This window comes from Cheilinus undulatus, linkage group 20 (genome assembly GCF_018320785.1).
Source record: "Cheilinus undulatus linkage group 20, ASM1832078v1, whole genome shotgun sequence".
In the NCBI taxonomy this organism is placed as follows: Eukaryota; Metazoa; Chordata; class Actinopteri; order Labriformes; family Labridae; genus Cheilinus; species Cheilinus undulatus.
Genome location: NC_054884.1, coordinates 15,329,023 through 15,354,005, shown reverse-complemented (window position 1 = coordinate 15,354,005; position 24,983 = coordinate 15,329,023). Strand labels below are relative to the sequence as shown.

At 39.4% G+C, this 24,983-nt stretch overlaps 1 protein-coding gene across 4 annotated transcripts in view; it reads left to right on the top strand.

The window, feature by feature from the left end:
* The first annotated feature begins 5,894 nt into the window (after positions 1 to 5,894).
* The window catches only part of raraa (retinoic acid receptor, alpha a), a 243,100-nt gene continuing 224,011 nt past the window's right edge, over positions 5,895 to 24,983 (top strand). For all 4 annotated transcript variants that reach the window (XM_041815338.1, XM_041815341.1, XM_041815340.1 and 1 more), the window contains exon 1: positions 5,895 to 6,189. The gene's annotated coding sequence lies outside the window, so the exon portion shown is untranslated. The remainder of the gene's footprint in view (positions 6,190 to 24,983) is intronic.

Genomic DNA, 24,983 nt, shown 5'->3' with positions numbered 1-24,983 from the left:
AAGATATGTTTCAAGTTTGATAAAAATTATTTTACCAGCATTTTACTTTACAGTTTGACCCATTTCCCATCTGTCAACATGGAGGACATATGACCCATATTGCATTCAGTCAGAAGTGGGAGCTCTAAATGTTTTTCTGTCACTCTCAGGCAGCTGTTGCTCTGTCTATCTTAATCTAGAGTCTATGGTCAGGATCCAGTGGAACTAGACAGTTTCATCTACTTTACCACTCTGTTATGACAGCACCAGTGCATACTTCTCACAACTCCCTCAGTCCATGCTCACCAGCATGCCTATGTGTCCCATGTCACAACTAACAACTCCCCCCTCGAGCGCTGCATTCCTCACTCATGTGGGGATGTGTGACAACTCACACAGCTTAGTGCCACTCACAGCTTTTGTTTGAGAAAGCCTTGAAGGCAGCAGGGGAAACAAGGAGGATACTGTCGCTCCTGCACTCCCTCTCTCTCTGTGGCACTGTCAATGCTCCCAGGAAAAAAGAAAAGATGAAAAGACACTGAGAAGGTAACATAGAGGCAAAGTATGTCACTAGCTGTCTTGTGGCCTTTTGTCCAATCATATGGGACGGGGAGGTTCACATCTAACACCTGTCACCAAACTTTGCTTTCTGGGGCGGAAAGATATTGAGTGTTGCAGTTGTTTCTAACAGAGAGGGAAGAGAAGCTGAGCCTTTCTCCTTTGCACGCATATGAGACACACACTTGTTTGCAACTACTGTAAATACACTAGCTTCATCCCATTGATGTTTTACCCTTACAATGATTTTATAAATCAGTCATGGTCAGTATAATTTTGGCCTTTTCACATAAAAATGACAAAAAAAACCTCTCTAATGTAAAAGTCAAAATAGATTTCTACAAAGTAATGTCAATTAAATAAAATTTTTTGATGTAAAATAAGTGATGCATAAATATTCACCCCTTTGAAGTGACTGACCTAATTCAACAGAGGTCCAGCCAACTGGTGCTACAGTCTCACAGTTAGTGAAATTTAGATCACCTGAGTGTAGTAAATGTGCCTCAAGTGATTGTAGTATAAAGACAACTGTGTCTGGAAGGTCCAGTCACTGGTTAATCAGTACTCCTTGCTACAATTACACCATGAAGACAAAAGAACACTCCAAGAAACTCAGAGAAAAGGAACTTAAGCAGCTGAGATGGGAGAGACTCTGCGTACAATAACTGTTACCCGGGTTCTTCACTAGTCAAAGCTTTATAGAAGATTTGCAAAGAGAAAGTCATTGTTGGAGAAAACTCAGTTCATTTAAATCTTGACCTGAGTTTGTCAAAAGGCATGTGAGAGACTCCATGGTAAAGTGGGAGAATGTTTCTTTGGGTTGGCTGAGACCAAAATGGGGCTTTTTGGCCATTAGACAAGACTCTATGTTTGACAGACACCAAACACTGCACATCACCACAAACACGCCATCCCTAATGTGAAACACAATGGTGGCATTGTCATGCTGTGGGGATGCTTCTATGCAGCTGGCCCTGGAAAGCTTGTAAAGGTAGAGGGTAAAATGAATGTGAGAAAATATAGGAAAATCCTGGGGGACAAATTTATTCTGTCAGCAAGAGAAATACAGCGTGGGAAAGAATTATTTTCCAGCAAGAGCGGAGAGCGGAGTCATACAGCAAAAGCTACACAGAAAAGGTTTGAATGCCATAAGGTGAATGATCTGTAGTGGCCGAGTCAAAGCACAGACCTCAAGCCAATAGTGCCCATGGCTGGAGTTGAACAGGGCTGTTCACACCTGATCCCAGTGAAAACTGACGGAGACGGAGCTTGAGCAGTTTTGCAAGGAAAATGGAGTGAAATTGCAGTGTCCAGATGTGCAGGCCTGACTGAGACCTATCCACACAGACTTAAAGCTGTGATTGCAGTCAAAGGTGTCTCTACTAAAAACTGACTTGAAGGGATGAATACTTATGTACTCCATGACACTTATTTTACCTTACATATTCTTATTCAATGGACATTACTTTGTAAAAATCTGTTTTGATTCTGACATTAAGTTTATATATATATATATATATATGTTTCTGCAATGGTTAATACATCAATATGTAGAAGCTCTTTAACCCAAATGATATTTTTAATGCTAAAATATAATTATTATTGTTATCCATGAATTTTCAAATTTACTGATTTACCAAAAAAACCTGAACAAATAGTAAAGCACATTAATATTTCTTGATTAATATGTCAAATTATAGTTATTTACTTGCATTCCTGAACAGAAAAATTACTTGAAGTGGTTGAATGTTATGCTTGATTAATTTCTGACTTCTCAGAGAAGCCCAGTGAGCCAGCTCAATTTTGGGTGAATTCAGTTTGAAATTCCTCATTCCTGTTCAAAATGGCAAAACGTGGTGAGCTCACTGAAAATGAGAGTCCGCATTAAAGCACTTCATGATGCTGGATGGTCTTTGAGACAAACATGACAGGTGGTCTAATAAATTTGTTAAGCACTGCAGTATATATATGTATGTATATATATTGACCTGTTCCCTTAAGTGGAAGGCATTTTAAATAATATGTTAAAATTCTACTCAGACAACCAGAAACATTTTAAATATAAAGATTAAAAAACAGCTGTGTGCTGTCTGACAGTAAAACGCAGTGTCAGCAAGCACACAGTTGGGTTGCTCTTTGACAAATGTATAATTTGCTTTAAATATAAAAAGAGCTGCTGCTCTGACTGCAATCTGTTAGAGGAATCCTCTGAGTGGCGGACTGTAACAGAAAGAACCGGCAGCCCGAATGCAATGTGACAAAAAAAAAGGGTACATTACAAATGGTGGGGGGAGATATTTTAGAGCCTTTAATGGTGCTCTCAGCAGGACAGGGAGGCATAGTCACGCAACGCACAGAGGGCCAGACTGTTTAAAGTTTTATAAAAATGATACATATTTGAATAAAATTGGAGGATTCTCCAGTTTTTTGGGTGTGCCATTGTAGAGATGTGCAGCTGTTTTTTAAGGCTTAAAAAACAAGACACATGCTTCAGAAAACTAGGTATGTTCACATAAAACCTAAATCACGGATCTTAAAAAAGACTAAGTGGGGATGAGGCTACTGTTTTTAACCTATATCTCTGAAAAGTGAACATTTAAGTTTCTGTTTAAACATTTATTGCAGTAGTTGTGTGGCATTCTTAGTTCCTGAAGGTAACTTTCTTGTTTTTACATGCTGAATTAACACAATTTGTCATCAGTGTTTTCCCAAAATCCCTGACATTTTTAGCCTTTTGAAAATGAGTAATAGTTAACTGTGCCTTCTTTTGGCTTAGAATACTCTGTTAATGTTGTGTTTGGGTGTACTGCTTTAAAAGATCAAAAATTACATAACTGTATATTCACTGAAGGCACTATTGACTTTAAACCTCACATTAAAGGTTATGTTCTTAAGCAACTCAAGAAAGTGTGCTTTGGCTGCTGAAAATAAAGTGGAGTTATGTGTTAGTTAGGCTCTGATTGAACAGGCATGCACATTTACATCACAAAGAATTGTCTCATTTCATAAAAAAATGAAAGAACGATATTGAGTTTAACGCCTGATTGGTAATGTATTTTATTTCATCTTTAATAAAATACTTTACTTTCTAGAAGATAATTAAGAAACTTTAACATTTTTCATACAGGAAACCTGATCAATTTATTGAATGTTTATAGATATGATGCAAATTTTATATAATTTTGCAAAGTGGATGGATTGTTAGATTCCATGTCTGCCATGAGGCAAATCCATCTTGCAAAACCTTTGTAGGAAACATTTGTGCCAGGTCTGAGAATGGACGGACCAATCAGCATCATTTGAGGAGAACAAAGGCTTTAGTTGTGCTGCAAGTCGGTAAACAATGGCTGTCGCTGGTAAAGGGATTAGCTCAGATGTAGCTATAGAGGCAGTTTAATCAGAACTGGAAAGCATTTTTTTTAATCAAAAGAAGAGCAAAGAACTGCAATGAAAGCTTTTCTTGGAGGAAAAGCCTTTTTGTGTTTGAATTTTGTCTACCAACTGGCTCCTCTAATGGTGAACAATGATAGCAGCTGCTTGTGGAGCTCAAATTATATACAGTACGTTGCTCAGCAGGGTTGCACATGCTCAGTATGCCATATAACTTGTTGCTCTGACTGGTCTGTAATGACTGTGACAGACAGAATGTTCCACCAATCACCTTCTGAGAAGTTTTCAAAGGTCTGCCCTTTCCAGACACAGACTAGGGGGTTGCCAAGAAGGGTGTGAATTTATTCAATGCAATGTATATATTATAATGTATGTATAGATTTTTAATAACCAAGTTAAAATTTACAGAAGCCCTAATGTACAAAAGCATTTCATTTAACTACATTTTCCTTGATAATAAGTTCATTTTTGCTTTTCTTTCTTTTCAAAATCTTCTTTTATTTATCCCATGATAAGTTAGTTTCAGTCATTTTCTACAGATCTTGATAAATTAACGTATTATTACAACACATTCTAATTGCAGACAGTACATCTCTGACAGCCCCTAATTTATTCATAAACAAAATCTGGCAGCTATATTCATGAACTAACCACACTTAACATTTCATAAATGAAAAAGAGAAAAAGGCTGGATCTTCTCTGGGATTAAATTATGTGTTGACTTGTTTAAGTAGTAGTTACACAAATAGTGGCTCGCTTTAGGTTTGTTAGCTTTAGCTAAAGCTAACATTGCTAAGCTAGCTAAGTAATTCACATTACTACATAAGCCAATGTTAGGTCAAGTTACCTCTAACAACGTGAGCGTTAGCAACATAGCTAAAGCTAACATAGCTACATAGCTATTTTGTGAGTTCAGCTTTAGCTTCATTATCTACGTAGCTAAAACTAAGGTATTGATGTAGCTTACATAGCTGCTTTGTGATCTTAGCTTTAGCGACATTATCTACGTAGGCAGCCTATGCAGCTAACAGAGCTACATAAGCCATGCTTAAAGTGTTTTCATGGAGGGTGAGCTGTTTTCCTGTTGTAGCAGAGGGTTATCTCAGCTTCATAAAATGTCATGTAATAATGATTTACAGGTCAGGTTTTAACTTTAAAATTTTGGTTACCTGAACCAATAACCTAACCTTAAATGGCAGTTTAATCTGATTTTATTTCAAAGGTTTTAGTGTGTCTGAAGCCAGACTGTCTTGACAAAATCTGCCATGGAAAAACAACATTTTTTTCCATAATAAAAAATGATTACTGGTATGTTTTTAAATCAAAAAGCATAATCTCAAAGAATAAATGTTGAAGTAATGAATTTGTATGAAAGCTGTATATTTGTTATTTTTGTTAGATTACAAGTAATTATAATTGTTCAACTGAGAATATCCTACAGTTTGTCAAAATGTGCCCCCCTGGTAGTGAGGATAAAATTAATGTGGCCCTCCTTGTCACCCAATTTGCCCATCCCTGGCATTGAGAGTTCCCTTTAAATGTGTCTTGTAGGATACTATTTTAATCACAATGTACAAACATAATTTTATATAGAATGCAAAACCCTCTGTTAGGGACCATTTTGCCCAGGACTAGTCTACTCTGACTTTAATATGTTTATTTTACTGGCAATCTTTAGTAATGTTAGAAAAGAAGACTCTTATTAAAGCGTTTTCTATATAATCATGCTGCATTTACATCTGTGGTTTTATTGCAGTAAATGACTGACAAAGGGGAAGAAAATCATTTTAAATATACAACCCAACAATTGCTGCAGGCCTTAGAATTGTTGTTAGTTCCCATCTTTCCAGCAGAGCTCTGAGCACATCTGGAAAAAGCAGGACAGTCACTTTTTAAGGACTGGCCCCCAGAAAAGGAGATGGGCGTGTCCTAGGCTGGTATTGGATTTCACAGCCAGAGAACGTGACTGCTATGGTTGCCTGTACGAAAGCGGTGCCAAACTTGCCTGCTCTGTGAACGCGGCACACCGTTTCTTACCTACCTACCGGTTTACCCAGGGAGGGAGGAAGAGCAGGAGGAGGAGAAGAGGGGAGCTAATGCCACTCTGCACTCGTGAGAGCCACGGTTAGCATATTTGAGAGTCGGCAGAAAACTTTGAAAAGAGTATCACCGCAGCGGGGACATATACAGCTGCGCGGCTCAACTTCCACCAGCAGCTGCAGCAGCTCGAGAGGACCGGGAGGAGGAGTCAACAGGTCCCAGGTACTACCATCCACTTGTCATTGACAGCTTGTCAACATTTGACAGCATGCGTACAGGTCTCAGCCTCTGTTAGAGGTTAACCGAACACCGTATTAAACTGTTTCATCTGGAGGAATTTGAATGCGTCATGCGTTGCAACGGTTAGAATATGAGCGAGCATGACAGGTTTTTAACTGCCGTTCACTGACAGAAAGGAGTGGACTGAGCAACTACAGTCCGAAACTCCTGTCAAGTTTTCAGTCAAACGGAGACGAAACGCTTTCGTTGTCGGACATTCATGATATTTTTGTTTGTTCGAGCGGGGTTATATTCAGCGGGGGATAGGACGTCTTTCAGGGCAGCTAGCTTAAAAAGCTAACGCTCCTGTGCTCCTCAGTGGAGCTCGTGCAGACACTGACAGCTTCCTCCAGCCAATTCGCAAAACAAACGAAGTGACCTTGTGGCTTTTCACTTCAAAAAGTGTCGATTGGAGGAGTTAAAAACGTGCAATGTTGTGTGCCTGACCGCTTGTACCCTCTCAGATAGGGGCTTGTTTGTTTTGCAGCGTCAGAGCAGCGGAATGTGGAGAGATATGTATTTTTTGACGAATGTAACGGTCGACATTGCCTCGTTGCGGGCTGCTTGAATGCTTGAGGTGAACTTTGCTCGAGTGTGGAGTATACTTTGTTGTTGTTAATAGCTGTCATATCAGGAGCCCACTTCCTCTCCTCGATGTGGTGTATGAACAGGCGTAGCTCACGAAAAGGGGAGGACAACCACATTCTGCATTCTTTTGATGTGTGTTGGAAACTTGATGACCCTAAACACACATGCATGCATTCCTCTGACGTAAAAAAATGATGCCTTCGAGTGTGCTGCAAACTGACAGATATATGTCCTTATTTGTCAGCACCCCTGATAAACCCCTGCCAGCTTAAGGTGTCTAGATCTCAGCAAATTAGATGTCATGAGTGTGTTATAATTTTGAGTCGCATACCCTGCAGCGTACTTGACTTAAAGTGTTATCTTGTAAAATGTTGTCAAATAAAAGCACAGATTAGCAAGAGTGCTTATTACCCTTAATTTAAAGTGGTAACAAGTGCTTTGGAGCTGCTTCCTTTTATTTGATAAATCTATGCACCATATGGCTCCTGGAACAGCATGATTTGCTGAATGGTATTTTATGATATTACAGATATGTTACAGATTAATACTGCTTTTGATAATGGAAGTGCAGACTGTTTTTTTTTTTTTAATAGAAGTGGCGCTGGGAGAAGAAGATGCCCTTTAACATGACAACCAGTGACATTCAGAGCAAGATGCATTAGAGGCTGAGTCACTCAGTGGGAAATTTGGTGTAGCATATCTGAGGGTTTTCCCACCCTGTCACCCCCCCAGGGACGCTGGAAGTCAGTCAGTGTAGGGCGGTAGCTCAGAGAAAGTCACTCCACATGATGACGTCATACTAAATACTTTGCGTCATTCATAGGCTTTGCTTTGAGCGCCAAGTTTACTAGTATCTAGGATTTATTATTTACATTCTACACAATTTTCACAAATGAATATACAGTGACCTTTAAAATCATTGTGCGCTTTCAAGCAGCTTCGCAGTGAGCAACATCGAGGGCAGGCATACAAACAACACAGTGATGACATGAAAGAGCATATTCAAGGGCATTAAATGACCTTATCATCATGACACAATAGTTTATGATAATGCAGGGCAATGAGAAGGATGCAGACATCCCATCCAGGAGATGGGCATTAGCAGACACAAGCATGTGACCTATGCATATCAAACAGCCATTACTATTATTTATAACTTCAATCTGCGGTGCATTATACACGCCTCATTGATGAAATGAGTTGAATGTTCAGATTAAGCTTGTCACCCCTGTCTATGTTTCAAACCCTCTAGGCTTTATGCAAGTTTTGATAATTTATTGAAGGTTCTGAGTACAAAATAATTGAATATTTGGATGATGCAAAATGAAAAGAAACATTCAGTTTCTTCACTGGATTTGGTATGAGGATGTTGTGATATGAATGATAATATATTTCAGAGTTATAAATTCCAGAGGATCTTTAAATCATTCTACCAGATGAACATTGCTATGCAAGTCTAACTTAGCTGTAACAACACAACACATCCAACTGTACAATAGCTTTTGTAGTATGTTAGAGTAGCCTTGATGATTTTTACTTTAATGTGTCACAGAATCTATTGTGATTGTTTTTTTTTTGTATCCTGATTGTTTTTTTAATATCTGGTTGAGCTCTGATTGGCAGAATTGTTTCTTTTCTTTAGTTTTGTACTTGTTTTAAAAGCTTTTTTGTCTGCTTTACACAGAGAGCCTTATATCCTTCAGCCACCAAACACTTGCTAAAGGAGAGTGCCACTATGTAGTAGGGTTGTCATGTTTTTAAGCTTGAAATGAAACAATTTAGTGATATTCCTAGGCGAATGGTTAAAAATCTGGGTACACCAAACGATAACTGCTCTTGAAAACAGGCAGGACTCTATTTTCTAGATCAGACTAATGTGAAACTGCACTCTGCAAGATGCAATCACTGCCATTGGTTTCCTATTGTTAAGTGTTGCTGTTTTAAAGCAACATTATGTAGGGATTTGGCTTGATGTATTTCAGTGTGTGGCATAGACACCAATCTCACTGTTGAAATTTAATGTTGGAGCTACTATTCTAAGGTGGAAAAGTTACACAACAGCTTAAAAAAGCATTGTGGCAGTAGCTATTAACTGGAGCTACAGAAGCAGCTAGAAGCTGACAGGGATTGTTGGTGTGAAATGGTAAATCAAAGGTATTAAAAATTAGATTAACCAAATAGTAATTCTTGTGCAGACTACTTAAGGACCAGATGTTTGCTTGTTTAGCTGGCTAATACGCATCCCTCATAATAGGGCTGGGCGTTTAATCGCAAATTAGATTAAATCGTAATATGGCCTGCTGCAATTTACAAATCGCAGAAGTTGCAATATTTCTTTTATCTTGAAAGGTGTCAAAATACCAGTTAAATACATCAATTTTTGTTTGCAGCAGCAGTGATTTTATGCACACTATGCAAACATTCAAGTGTAATTTTTTTATAATGGTTTACAAAAATCCTCCTTTTTGTGTTTTATGTTTGTTTTTCTCAATCAAAATGAGTGACATAAAAATGATAATGTCCTTAAACAAAGCAAATAACATCACATTGGCAATATGAGCAAAAATAGTTCATTCTAAATAAAACTGATGAAGCCTAGCGTTACTTCACGAAGGTCATACCCTAGCTGCGATCAGCTGGTAGCCAGCCTCACCTCCTCCGCCCCAGCCACCTCCTTTGTAGCTTAAAGCTTGTTGCACCCCCATATTCAGATTCATGCTACTATGGATTAATTGCTTCTGAAAAAATTTCATTGTTTTCAATGCACATGGTCTGATTTATGGAATTATTTATTGCTTGAATTTGTTGAAAAATACACAAGAGTGACCTAAGAATAATCATATATTAAATTGCAATTGCAATATTGGGGGAAAAAAAGGGAAATTAGATTATTTTTGCAAATTGTTCAGCCCTACCTCATACAAGAATAATCAAACACTTCTGATACCTGTGTCAAATACCATGGCAACTAAAGAGAGTTAACAATGATTTATTCAAAACGTAAAAACTATCAAACAACTCAGTCTGTTTTAGGAGGGGCATTATTTAACAAGTAGTTGTATGAACTTAACATCAAGATGCACAATATTGAATATTGGATATATTGTCCAATATGTTGATATTGTCAACTTTAATTTGGCTGATAGCGATATCGATACCTATAGATTCATGCACCAGGTCTCACCTGGACCAGAAAAGAACTGTTACTCTTATTGTGACCGTCAATTTGTTTTTTTGAAACAGACATACAGCAAAAACAAACCGAGTTCGATTCTGCAATAAATGAAATAAATGATTTTGATTAAGTGTACAGTATATGCTAAATTTATTTTTAACGCTAGCTGTATAAAGCATGCTCCATGTGGCTTTTAGAGCGCTTCAAACAGCACTGTAACAACCTGCTGACAGACTGTGACCTCTGTAGAGCACTCAGTAACAGTGTGACTCTTTTTATTGAGTTTATATTTTACAATCTGTTTTGAACAACAGGTTTGTAGGGTTGTTCACAGAGAAAGTGCTTGAAATAACAGTTTTATATTTAAAATTAATTTTACTAGCTTCAGCTCAGAGCTTAGATTTCAGTCCTTTGAACACAGTTTAAAGTTTAGGAAATGAGGACAGAAAAAGAATAAAACTTTGGCTGAGGTTGGCCCACTGATACTGCTTTTTACTGCAAGACTTATTTATACATTCTACCTATTAGTATGGCTAATATGTTTGAAATTGTGGCAATATATTTTCTGTAAATAATAGATTTTTTTGCATGTTATCTGTTCATACTTATATGCTGATAATATTGTGCATCCCCGATTTTATACATAGTAAAATGGTATTTATCAGAAAAAAACCCTCACATATCCAATTAAAAGAGCAGAAAACATAAGACAAAACTTCTGAAAAAGCTGATGACGACCACATCAACGTCACCCCTCCTCTTAATGTGTTTATCACTTAAATGCCTTGCCATCCTTGTAACTGGCTTCTGTCACTAGATGATTTTGAAAATAACTTTGCATTTAAAAACGAAATATTGTATAAATCTACATTGAAATCTAACAGTATATCCCTATCTTAATGCTTAAGAGGGGGAAAACAGGCATCCATAGCTGTCTCACTTGTTAGTAAGATAAAAAAAAAAAGGGACAGGAAGATTTTGTCATGCATTCAGAAATAAGAACGCTGCATTTGGCCTTGAAACACCATACAGAACCTAGAAAATAAAGTTTTGTTAATATATTGAACAGCTCAGTTTTGGTCCTGTTTTTAAAGAAGCATCAGTGCTCTTTTACACAAAACAAAGAGAGAGTTCTTTGACTACTAGCAACCCTCTGTTACAAGCAGAAACAGGAAGCTGGTGCTCTCCTCGTGTGAACTGTGCCAGTTTAAGCACTCACACGCGATGGTTTCACATGGCACTAAATTTGTCATCGTTGTTGGAGCTGCAGCACACTCACTTTGTCCCCTCACACCCCTCTCACCACGTCCCTCTCCTTCCTCTGCAGATTGTAAAGTCAAGTGTGAGTGACACTGGAAAGGAAATTTTCCTCCTTTGTTCTTTAAAAAGGCAATAGTAGTGAGTCAGTAGCTCCTAGCGCTGCCCGTTTTTGTCACATGTGATGCCACGTGATGCTAGTTTTGTTGTTTTTTTTTTTTTTGCTTATCACCTTTGGAAAAAATGAATGTTAGTTTCACTGTGCACATTAGGGAAGATTTTGTGAAGGTTATGGCTTTCAGATCTGTGTGATAGTTCTACTATGCTATTTTGACAATGGTATGTTCCATGGAGCACTGATGGACAGTGTCATCTTTACAGCTCAGCAGGTCATGAGAGTGTGAATCATCCAAATCATCACAATGTTTGTGCCTTTATATAAAACACTAGTTAATGTTGTTAATACAGAATTAGCAGAAGAAAGGACATTTTTGAGAGCTATTTAGAAGATATGAGGTGTTACAAGTGTGTTCACCCTGACGGAAATTTTTGGTGTCATAATGTCATAGCTGAGGTTTTATGTGGTGCTAGCACAAAGACCATTAGGGATTGTGGCTCTTTGTTAGGATTCAGAAAGATATGGTACAGTACAATGTGACACACAAAGACATGACATGACGACATGCAGTACCATATAATATGATATGATACGCTATGCTGCCCGGATTATTGCGATATATGCTATGCCATTGGTTTCCAAATGGTGCGCTGAGATGCATTGGCGAGGCAGGTGTAGGTGTGCTGTGGGAATTTGCCCAACCATTTACTATTACAATGACTACATGTCAACTAAAGATGCTGTAACTTGTGTTGAAAGAGGCTATTTAGCACAGAAATGTGTCATGAGATTTTAGCTTGATCTTTGGTTCATCTTGGGCGAAAAAGTTTGAAAACTGGGCAATGTGTGGTTACCAGATACCAGAGTCCAAAATTAATCTTTTCACCCACTAGCCTGAGTGGTGGGTAGATGGGAAAATCTGCTGACCAAGCAGATCTTTTACCCATAAAAATAAATGTGTATTTGTGTCACATATACATCTGTTTCAGTACATTTCATGGTGATGATAGCATATGTTTTGGATCACAAATTCAAGTAACGGATTATATTGTTTTTCAGACAATGGAAGAAAAACGAAAATAAAATTAGATTATCAACATTTATAGCACTGGTTTCTCCTCAGGTGGAACATTTCCTGGTCATGTGGCCTATGGTCTTCCAAAATTTAAGCTACTTGCCAAATTGATAACCTGTTCACATTTGGTGTTTGGTGGGTGTTAACTTCAGTTCATTCAGTACCATGACACAGTAGTTCTAAACCTTTTACATTAAACTCCTTCTACTTGTGTCTTTTAAAGGTCTGAGCCCCCTCAGAATCCTCACCAAAAAATGAGATGAATTGCTGTCATAAATTAACATAAATTTAAGTTTATATAATATAACCTAAATTACAAGTGGGATATTTTATTTGCTGATGTTATATTGACTAAATATCATTTTTATAACTTCAGACAGTGGCGTGCACAGACTTTTTCAAGGGCAGGGGTGAAAAGAAAAAAAGGGGATACAGCGCGTTCTCACCACTGAAGAGGGCACTAAGTTTCGTGTGTTTTCGAGGGCACTTTAGACATGTTTATATGTTATACAAATGGCACATTATATAGCCTTTAAACAGACTAACTAGACAGACAGCTCAAGTTAGTCTGTAGTTAGGATCAGCATCCACAAGAACTGTGTAGATGCAACGATGGACTGTGAAGAACACAGAAATAAATAAATGAGTCCCTAGGGGGTCTGGGGGTCTTCCCCTGGAACATTTTCAATTAAGTAGATGCCATTTCCTGTGTTCTAGTGCATTTTAACACCAAATTAACACCAGATAATCCAAACTGGTTCTGTGAGATGTAGTTCTGGCTCAATATAGATCAAAAAAGGGCCAAAACATAAAAGTCATTGCAACAGTAATGTTTCATAGTATTTCTTGGTCTTAATGGTCTTCTGAAGTTTAGTGTGTTTTGCCAACCAGGAGAGCACTTTAGAGTGCGTTTTGGCTCCCAAGAGGGCACTTAAGTGTGTGTTTTGGCTCCAAAGAGGGCACTTTAGCACGTATTTTGGCTCCCAAGAGGGCACTTTGAAGTGTGTTTTGGCTCCCAAGAGGGCACTTTAGCGTGTGTTTTGGCTCCCAAGAGGGCACTTTGGAGTGCATTTTGGCTCCCAAGAGGGCACTTTAGTGTGTGTTTTGGCTTAAAAGAGGGCACTTTAGCACTCGTTTCGACTGTCGAGGGCACTTTAGCATGTGTATTGGCCCCCAAGAGGGCACTTTAACGTGTGTTTTGGCTCCCAAGAGGGCACTTTAGTGCACGTTTTTCAACAATTGGGCCACGAGGGGGGGCGACCGCCCCCCCGTCCCCCACTATGCACACCACTGACCTCAGAGCACAAGAGCCTTGTGTCCCCCCTGACATCTTTGGAGCCCCCCTGGTCTGAATCCCAGTATGAGAACCATTGCTATATGAGTCCAAATGCACTGCCATACTGTATATGATACAGTAACATTAAAGAAGTTGTGACACAACACAACGCCTCACAATGTCAACATACGGTACCATAAATTAACCTGACATGCCAGATGGATTTGTTTCAAACATCCATCTGGAAAACCTTCAATACAAAGTGTTTGGGCAGAGGATTTGAAAAAACTCTGAGTGTGATTGGATGAATGTTCTGTCTGTCACATCTTTACGGGCCAATCAGAGCAACAAAACACGTGATGTAGCCGCGACCGAGGTGCGCGTGTGCAGCTACTGGGGAATAATGTGAAACATGGCAACTATAGACATGTCAGTACATGACTTTTGTTGTTTTTGAAAAGAAAACAACTCACTGCTGTTCTTTGTTCTTCTTTTAACGAAGAAAATTTTGTCAAGTTCTGATAAAACTGGCACTTTAGCAGCATCCACGCTAATCTCTTCTGCCATAATTGCACCGGCCTCTAGTTGCTGCTTGCTTACGCCACGACTCCACCGCACCTGAAAGTACTGCCCCTTGTCGCTGATTCGTCCTGTCGCTTTCTAACCGGGCCCAAACGGTTCAGACGAGAGCTTATGTACATATCAAACAGTGAAAAGCCCCTGGAAGTTGACTGATATTCAGGTTACAGACCAGTAAATTTGAAAGTCCAAGGTGATGAATTCTTAATCAAGGCAATTTACTTCTTGTATATGGTGTTGTACAAAGCTTTCTCTGTAAAAGGCCTCAGTTTGTCAGGTGGTTTGATTTGGTTCAGTCAGTAGTGTGGTCTACACATGCAGCCTCACAACAGCAGCTTTCTCCTCTGTTGTTGACACGCCAGGCTGACTCACGAGGCTGTGCAGTACAAACTCATCAGGTGCTGACAGATGAGACACGCTCCCCACAATGGCAGGGCACCCAGGAGATGTCACCCATGCAGCGCTTGCCTAACGGTAAACACCTCTACCCAGTACCACCCACACTCTTGTCAGAGTTTGACTGCTTGTAAGTCTTTGTCATGAGGAGGAAGAACTAGAAGTGAGAAAAACACTCTGCAGAATGAGAGTTTCGCTTTGGTTTTATGAATTGGTTCAAATGTGTTTCTCTGTTTAATGCAGTTTCCTTTAAGAATTGTTCATTTTGTCTGCAGAGCAGCATCTATTTTCTTACACTAGAACTGTTAGGGCTGCTAATAGACTCTAGTGGAGCCATGCATTGTAGCTTTACACTAATAAAACCAGCCTTGACCTAAATGAAGCAGGCCCCAACTCTGTCAGAATAAGTAGAAATAAATTGGGATATTACAGTGGTTTGGCTGTGGTGCCCGATGACGTAGACATTGCCTCAGGGACTGGGGCGAGTGTGGGAAAAGCAAGAGAGAAGAAGGGTGGGAGCCGATACCAGGAGAGTGGAGGGATTTTTGGACGGGGAGTTGTGGAGCCGCTGTGATGTTAGGATGTGGGAGCTCCACTCACGTCGGCCGCTGGCAGTTAGACAGACCTGCTTTTGCATACTGATTTCACTTTCCTTAGGACTGGCCAGGCCTTGCAAGGGTTAAACCTCCCCTCCCCTTTCACACCGCCTTCCTTTTATTCCTCTTTTTATGGCTTTGATGGTATTAAATAATCTTTACGTGTCAGAGTGTGCAGCTCCCAGTGTTCATGTCGAGAGAGCGAGAGAGCAATTAGGTCAGAGCGGTAGAATAACTCGGTTTCATCCCAGCCTTAAAGCGGCAGGGTACCTCACTTCAACCCGCTCTTTATATTCACCTCAAACCCTCAGAGTGAGATTTTTCAAAGAGGTCCAAGGCCAGCGGGGTTATCAAAGCACTCAGAGAGAGAACTTTGTATCTCTCTGTTGTATGGTCTCCTGATAAAATGTCCCAGAACGGATCATCGGTTGTGATATTTTAAGTTCCTCGCTATGTTAATTTGCCTGAAGAATCAGGCCACGTTTGTCTCCTTTTTTCCTAATGAGGCTGAGCTAAAGACCCATATAAGCTTTTATCCTGGTTATTGATTTGGAGGGTGTTTCGAGCTAAGGGTTGTTTAGGTAGACCTTGAAATCACAGACATATTTTCTACAGCAGATCCTTAAAGATGCAAATATGAAACCTTCTGTTTCTGCAGACCTGATCTGCATTGTAACATTTCACGTAGTCCCGTGTTTTAGATTGCATTTCTACCATTTGGTGTGTGAATGTTCTGGCTTATGTCAAACTGTTTCATTGCCCCTCGTCACAAGGTTTCATACTATTTTCCACACTCATTTTGTACCTTGGCTTTTCACGAAAGTGTCTCTGCCCAGTCGGACAGTCCCCCGGCGTGACAGCTGACATTTCCACTGAAAGAGCCTTATTGTTGGGTCTTAATCCCCCCTCCACCCTCCTCTCTATAAAACAATGGTATCAATTGCTTCCACTGAGTACATCAACAGCTCAGAGTGAAAGACAGAATGGCCGGGCCTGTTAGCAAGCCCGCCAGCCGTTCTGCCAGACAGCAAGACTGACCTCGTCATTCCCAGTGACAGGTCTGCGCTGCTGTCTTGAGATTCCTCATCAAGTATCTGTGCTAATATTATCTGTGTAGCATGAGAACCTTGATGGTAGCTCCGTTGCCACCTCGTAAACTCACAAATAACTGCTTGTATATTTTATTTTCCCTGTGAGACAGCAGAGCAGACCCGTGCTTTAACCCCCACCCCCCACCTTCTTAATGAATGGTCTCCTTTCTATTTTCTTTCATTTTCCCCTGGACACTGCCATTACCTTTGACAGATGATATGTTCTTCTGCTTAAAAAGTGATCCTGAGCACACTGTCACTGGAAATTGGATTCGCACTCCCACCCTTTTTGCCACTTGTCTTTTATCCATCTCTCCTTCTTCTCTCCGTCCTTCTTTTTCCCCCCTCCCTCTCTCCGTCTGCACCGAGGGACATGCTGTTAATGTTCCTTTTAGAGCTGAACTGTACTGCTGAGCTGCCAAGTTAACCCTCTGCTGCCATGAGTTAGACAGCTTGCCAGATAGCGGGTGTCACTTACACACACACACGTCTGACCAGCCAATCTGTCCTTAAGCGCTCTCTGATAAAACCAGCGCTGCTCTCTGCCAAGTGTGCGTCTGCAGGCAGTTATGACATCGTAGTGATTTCTGGTGGGCTGTCCAGGAAAACAAAACCATCCATTTTCATATTTACTTCGTTGACTCTGGTGTAATTATACTTTTAGAGTTTTATTGGGTAATTTGAAAATTTGGCCATAGAGAATATCCAAGAAGAAAAATGGATTACAGTGCTCACACTGGTTGACTCCAGATTATTTTCATCACATGTAATTGTGATGATTATGTTTCCATTAATCTATTATTTGTTTATATCGTTAAATTTGATGTTGCTCCAATTAACAGTCCATTCAAGTTCACAATGTAATTCAAAAATAAGATATTCATAAACAAAAACTCATCAGATCCACTTTATCTTAGAACAAGATCATACCAGCACTGTAGGGGTTACAAATCACAATACTCTCCAGTGTTATCTATTTAATGAAGACAAGTTTCAGTGTCATTTCCATTACACACGTCTCGCGTGCAGCAGTCATGTCCACTTTCAAAGACTAAAGCATCTTAACAGTGATTCCAGTGGAACAAATCCGTTCTTTTGTGCCTCCTGTGTGGGCGTCTGTGGCAGTTGACAGTGTATTACCCAGCTGCTGCACTTGCAGCTGCTTTTGCATTAGCTAGAGTTGCTCGGCCACATTTATCAGTGCAAAATGAACACAGCGGTGGAGAGATAATGGTGCTGAACAAAGATGATACGGCTCAGGCTGCTGCCGCTAGCTCCAACAGCTAGCTGCTCATAGCATCATTATCATACCGCTCTGCTGCCATAGACTGTGCTCGCCAACACTATGTAGCTAGTGAGCCACTTCAACTTACTCTGTCTCCATGGGCTGTCATCACAGTGCAGAGGAGCCATCGCACCAAATCACTGTCATGCTGAAATGTTGCAGCGCAGAGCCTGTTAAAAGGAAGGAGTCTCGTGTGTGCAGCTGAGGGTGTGAACGTCAAGCCCAAAATACCTTAAATCACATCAACAAAACCAGATAGTGATGGAATTTTATTTATCTCTGAGTAGGTTCATTGCAGAAATTCCCATATGCTGTATATATGAAACATACATTTCTTTTGGTTTGGTGGGTTGTTTTTGCTTTTAAACAGCTTGTGTTGCACATGTATCCGAATGAAAAGAATCCCAGAAATGCACCAAGCAAGTTAAACCTCAGTCAGCAGATGTTTGTCAGAACAAAAGCACAACACATGCATGTAAATTATACTTAATTCAGTCAGGGAGACGCTATCAATAAAGGCGGATCCTTTGATTGTTTTTTAACTTCATTCCATGTCAACATAATTTCCATTTTTCTTGGCTTTTTGTATCGCAGTAATAATTCTGTGATATGGCACACCAGGCAGCATATGGCTGCCATTTATGATCAACAGCCTCTGTAAAGAGGTGACTGGAATATGCAAATGCGTGCATGCTAATGGAATAGTAATGTAATGAACAACGTTGTAGACGGCCAATAATGAGCTCCGCTTATTGAGTGTTGATGGCTTTTTCTCTGCCTGCCTTTGTTGTTTCACAAGCTGCAGCTTTCTTGTTTGTTTTTCATGACACACATATCACCCAAAAGACACGTGCACACTTGCATGTCCACACGCACACTGACTTAGACACATGCATATTGCATTCTTATTGATTCATGGCATTGGGTGAAAATCATATTGATAAATACCTGGAGTCCTTCCCAATTGAAATTGTGAAACTAAATTGGGCAGAACTGAGACAGATGCGGCGCAGTAAATTAAACAAGCAATCTTCCCTGTTGGGTGACAGCACAATGGTGATTAGGGTTTCATGTGAGCTGCCCTACATTATTTATGGCTGTGCTGTGGGCTGCCTGCAGTTGAATAAACCCACAGTCCATTGACTGGGCACATTACAGGAGCCCGTCTGGTAGAGACAGAGAGGGAGGGGAGTTAAAAATGGCTTTATTTCCTCTCGAGGAGGTCCATTTTCATCTAAATGAAGGTGGAAGCCCCAAGCGTGTTGTTTCCAGGGCCTGTGTGTGTGAAATGTGTTGACTGTGTTCCAGGAGGCTTCTCTGCATCGCTCTACTCAGTGTTCCTGGGTGAACCTCTCATTTGTACACATCAGATGTTCCTAGTTTTTGTAATGACCGCCTACTTAACAAGGTGAACATTGCCAGTTTACTGTTTGTTGTTGGGTTTTTTTGTCCACAGTTGTAATCAGGCATTTCTGTTTTTAGCCTTGATGTTGTTTCATGGCATGTGTCAGATTCTATTTTTGAACCTATGATACAGCCGATAAGATATGCTTCACTTTGCATTAAGAAAACACAGCCTGAATCACTACTTTCCTTTGATAGTTTCCTATGATAGTGCTATTGTTAAGTGTATCCATGGAGAAAATATTGGCAGGAACATACATGGAGAGAATCTATGAAACATCATGAAAAGAATTACTTAAATTTGCACAGAGGTGTTCTCAGTCTTCAGACAGGCAAATAAATAGAGGCAGAACAAACTCGTTTAAGCAGCTTTGTTTTCTGGCCGTCATTTGATGAACTTTAATTGGAACTCCTGGCCACTGTTTATTTTTTCCCGCTGCCTTGCCGTTTCAGTCACTCCCGTTGCAAAGTCATGTGTCAAAGGAAGCATTAAAGGAGTGAGGTGGATTAAGATAAACAAAGGAAGAAAAAGAGATTGAGCTTTATATAATCCATGAAAAAATGCCTTGATGGCCTCAATCCCCATCCTGCAGATCAGTCCGGGTCACACCTAGTCAAAGCTCACTCCAAGCAGAAGCTGAAAACTAAAGAAAAAAAGGATAATTGTGACATCTTGAAGTGATTGCTTTGTTTCCTCTGAACCCAGAACTTGTGTTAAGTATGTACAGTGCTTAACATATTTATTAGACTACCTGTCATATTTGTCTCAAAGACCATCCAGCATCATGAAGTGCTTTAATGCAGACTCTTTCATTTTCAGTGAGCCCTCCACGTTTTACCATTTTGAACAGGAATGGGGGATTTCAAACTGAATTCACCCAAATTTGAGCCAGCTCACTGGGCTTCTCTGAGAAGTCAGAAATTAATCAAGCATAACATTCAACCACTAAAACTCATTATTCTGTTCAGGAATGCAAGTAAATAACTCATTTGACATATTAATCAGGAAATAATAATGTGCTTTACTGTTTTTTTCAGTTTTTTTGTAAATCAGTAAATTTGGAAATTCATGGATAACAATAATAATTATATTTTAGCATTAAAAATATCATTTGGGTTAAAGAGCTTCTACATATTGGTGTATTAACCATTGCAGAAATATAAAAAATGATTTTTGGTAATTACCAATGCTGTTAATTTAGGGCAGCTGTGACATAAACCTTACTTTGATTAGGGTTAGGGTGGTCTAATAAACTTGTTAAGCACTGTTTATTATTTTCTTAGTGAGTAACCTTTAAAACAAAACACATGATATGGTTGTCAGCGCAAAAACAGGGAGAAAATCAGGGAGAAAATGCAAATTCAGGGATTTTTGCTGCTTGATTGTGAGACAATCTTTATAAATAATGTAGAACCCCTGCAACAAAAACTGGTCTCCTGTTAGAGTTTGGCGATTAATTAAGTTTCAATTTTAGATTTCCCACAATCACAGAAACAAGATATCAAGACAAACCAAGCGACATGCTGTACCACACTTACTTTGTCCATAGGTTTTTTTTTTATTTTACAGCACACCTTTCCCAACAAAACAGCTCTTACTTTAATTTATGTGAAGAGCAGAGGGAGCCACAGCATGTACTCTGGTTTGTTTATAAAGAGAGCCAAAGACAATAACAGAAAGGCAAAACAATAAGGGATGCACACACTTAGCCAGACTGCACCACAATTATGGTTAAGGTTGTTGTTGATGTTTGTAATCATGCAGACATACAATCCTGGTCAAATGCTCCTTGTAAACTGTAACGCTGTCTACGACTGTCATAGTGCTCTTTAAACTGACATAAACAACGATGAACTGATAGCACAGATAGCATCTCATAGGAGCAGCAGAGTTTAGCACTGTGCTAGGTTATACTCACAGGGAGATGATATTCAGTGCAGAAATGTTTATGTCAGCCAGCTTGAAGGATTGAAGGCTGGCGGTGCTAACACTGCTAACAGAGACAACATTCTGCAAACCATCTCCAGACTATTTACTCTCTGCTGTTTCTAAATATTGCACAGTTTCTGCTGTTTATGGAATTCTTGCTCAACTTAGGCTATTCATATAACACTATCATAGTTTGTGTCTAATCAGATGTAAAATTATTCAGTTAAGAATATCACTAAAAACAAATTCAGCCTGGTATTGAGGAGTAAGACCTGCAAATACTTTCAGGGTTTGTTACATTGCTGCCCCTTGAGGCAATGGTAAAAACTTGGTGAATCACTTGAAATCACATTAGTAAAATGAACCAGCACTCATGTGTAACAATTGTGATCTTAATATCAGTCCAAATATTTGCAATTAGGATTTTTGTCACAGTCGAGCAGCCCTACACATCTTTGTTAAAGTGAGAGGTCTAAAACAATCAAGGGGCTGACGACCTTCAGTAATTCTTCAAATATCACGTTCTTCAGTCTCCTCATATATAAAGGCTACCTTCTCTTGTCTCCTTTCTGAAATCACTTTCCTTCTGTTGTTGCTCATACAGAGGTGACTGTAGCAGCAAAAATGTACAGTGGTGGAGGCAGGAATGCATAAAATGAAGAGAAAACAGTGTGCAGAGCATTTGGACACCTGCCCGTTGTTGCACCTAAGCACATGTGAAAAGGCTTTTCTCTGATTTCTGACTTCTCCCTGTTCACCAACATCACAGTGGGGCCTGAAGCATCAAACCTCTGGGTTTTGGTCTGTGTTAAATTAGTGAACTCTGACAAATGGCAGAAGTATAGTAAAGATGCCAAAATGTCCATAACACTTGTTTTATTTCTTTTGGTACCTGTACTTGACTTGTATTTTTAAAGTATGCCACTTAAATTACATCGATGCTTTCAAGTGCCAGTTTGTGGCAACTTAATCTGTGATGCATTTCTATACCTGATAGTATAATGAGTACATTTAGAAAGACAGAGACTGAGGCTATGGCATGTCTGCTTTTAGTCCTCTGGACAGAGACAGCAGCAGTGTCACGCTATGCCCTGGTGACAGACTGACAGGCTGGAGGTTCTCTGGAGGGGGGATGGGGGCAGGATGTTTGAAATAAATAAATAAAAAGTTTTGCTGAAATGCAGATTTCTGGACATGTCATACCAAACTAAAGTACATACTGTAAGTAGGTTACTTATATAATCACAAGGTATTAAAAAGACCAAACTGCATGGTACCAGCACTGGTATTCCATTTCTAAACCCTACTATGCCCTAATTGGCATTTATACAACATGAGTCTAAAAAATAATATTTAACGATTTCTCTGTTTTACCTACTTCACTAGTTTCTATTGGTGAAGTATCACTCTGCTGTGAAGCTGCAGGGTTGCATGTTTCATGTCACTTTAGGTTGTTTTTGTCAGTCTCTCCCACGATTCCTTAAGGCATGGGTGTCAAACTCAAGGCCAAATACGGCCCGTGGAACGATTAAATCCGGCTCGTAAGATCATATCATATTTGCATTCTAACTGGCCCACCAGTATAAGGTCTGCAGATGTGAGTATAATAATGTAAACTTCAACTTGATTCTTAAAAATATCCTTGTTAAGCCATAGAAACCTGGATAATTTGTGTTTTATTTCATATTTTCAATTGTGCATCTCAAGATTACGACTCAAACTTATGATTTGACTTTTGATTTCATACTTTGACCTTTTCAACTCACAATTGGACTTGAAATGTCACATTTTTATCTTTTAGATTCCCAGTTTTAAATTTTAAGTCATATGTTGACCTTTTCAACTCCTTATTATGGCTTTTTAATCCCATATTTTGACTTTTAAAGACATGATTTCAATTTTTTTCTCATATTTTGAATGAATAAATTTTACTTTTTATATCATATTTTGACCTGTAACACTCCCAATTTTGAATGTAAGAAATATTTTTAAAGGGGCTCTAGATGCAAGATGAAGGAAAATGTCAATGTTAGCGACACTGCCGGCCATTAGGCAAACTACTACAATGTTGTGTTGCTCGTCCACGACGGCGTGCTCCTTGCACAACGAGCCTCCAGTTTATCAGCTGATACACACGCAGACCAAGGTGATTTACCTGCATCATGTATACAGAGGAGGTAAGTGAAGTTGAGTTGTTGAGCAGAAGCAACAGGGCTAACATTACTTAGCTCTGGTAATGGTGCCTCGATCAAGGATATCAGTTGGCTGAAATTATGTTTTGAAGATATTTTACGAACTAAGTATCAAAACATAAACTCAGTAAGTTGAGTCCAGTGCCAGGAAGCAAGAAAAAGATGAAATATTATTCGGAAAACACTAAATGAGCAACGTGACGTTCTTGTTGTTTGGATAGCATCTTTGTAAGCAAGCTAACGTGATGTGGCATATGGTTTATAGAACATAAAACACTCCATTGTATTTCATGGTCCTGAGTGATGCCTTACCTTTTCAATAGAAAGACGGCCATTTCTGGATCGGTATTTATCCCAAGTGCCAAGTGAAGCTCCCTCCATTTCTCAAATGCTCCACCAATATTTACCCTCGATTTCCTCCTGCGTCGGTCACACTGTCTTTGAGCTTGACGGGCTTCAGCAGATAAAACTATTTTAGTTTTTTTAGGTTTTTGCAGAGTTTGTGTGGGTGTTTGGGCTGAGCTAGCTGGTCGTTTACTCGCGGAAGCAGACTTCTCCATTACGTCTCTCTCTCCTCCATTCAACACGCCATTGTCAGGTATAAACAGAGCAAGGGTGTGCACGCATTACGTAGTACCCGACGTCACTTCACTTGCTATTTGGCCCGAGTTCTTCACAGAGAAATGACTCCACAGGCTTATACAGGCAAACAAGGAAGACATAAAAAGCCTCATTCTTCACATCGGGATAAAGTGCACACCATTATATACTCAAAAGTGGGAAATTTTAAAGCAGAAGTCTTACATAGAGCCCCTTTAACTTTTTAAGTCATGATTTTGAATTTTAGCTCATATTTTGACATTTTAAACTCTTAATTTTTGGCTTTTAAATCCAACATTTTGACCTATCAGACTCACAATTCCAAAATTTAAGTCATATTTTGACTTTTAATCTCATGATTTCAAATTTAAGCTCATATTTTGACCTTTCAAACTTATGAGTTCAACTTTCTCCTCGTGTATTTGCTCTTTAAAAACATTATTTTTCTATTTTTATTATCGTCTTCTGATCTTTTGAACTAACAAATTGGAATTTTTATCTCAGATTTGAACCTATAAACATTTTCAACATCAACAATTTCCAAATGATTTATCATCAGTGCTGTTTTTTCATTAATACTGGTGAAAATGAGGTTGACAGTTTATGGTTAAATGTTGACCCTGTTAGGCTCTCAGGTTGGACATAAATCCAGAATCCGGCCCCTGCTGAGATTGAGTTTCACACCCCTGCTTTAAGGCCTCTATTGCATTATATTCTGAGGCAAAAAAACTTGTGTCCCTCATTCCTGCTGTCAGAAGCAAGCACCTACAGACATCTGGAGAGGAGCTATTACACCACCAGCAGCAACTAGAACATTTTGTTTGTTCTCAGTAATGTCCACTTCAGTGTTTTCAGTGATGTAGAGGTTTCTGAGAGCCCTGAAGCTTCTGTTTGCTGCTTACTGTTAATGATTTTTCCCAATGATGCTGTGGGATGTGTAAATGGGATGCCATCTCTAATTTGTGTTTTGTTTTTGCATTCCACTCCTGGAAGAGCTGTGTATTTTCCCGCCCATACAAACGTTCTGAAATGGCTAAAAAGAAGGCTATGTTTGTCTATTAGTGAAATTAACTGTCATCTTCCCTTGATGGATGCTGTTGCGTGAGTGTGTCCTAATTGTTCCCTTGTACAACAGTGTTTTCATGCTCAGCTGGCGTCCTGCCCGGGATACCCAC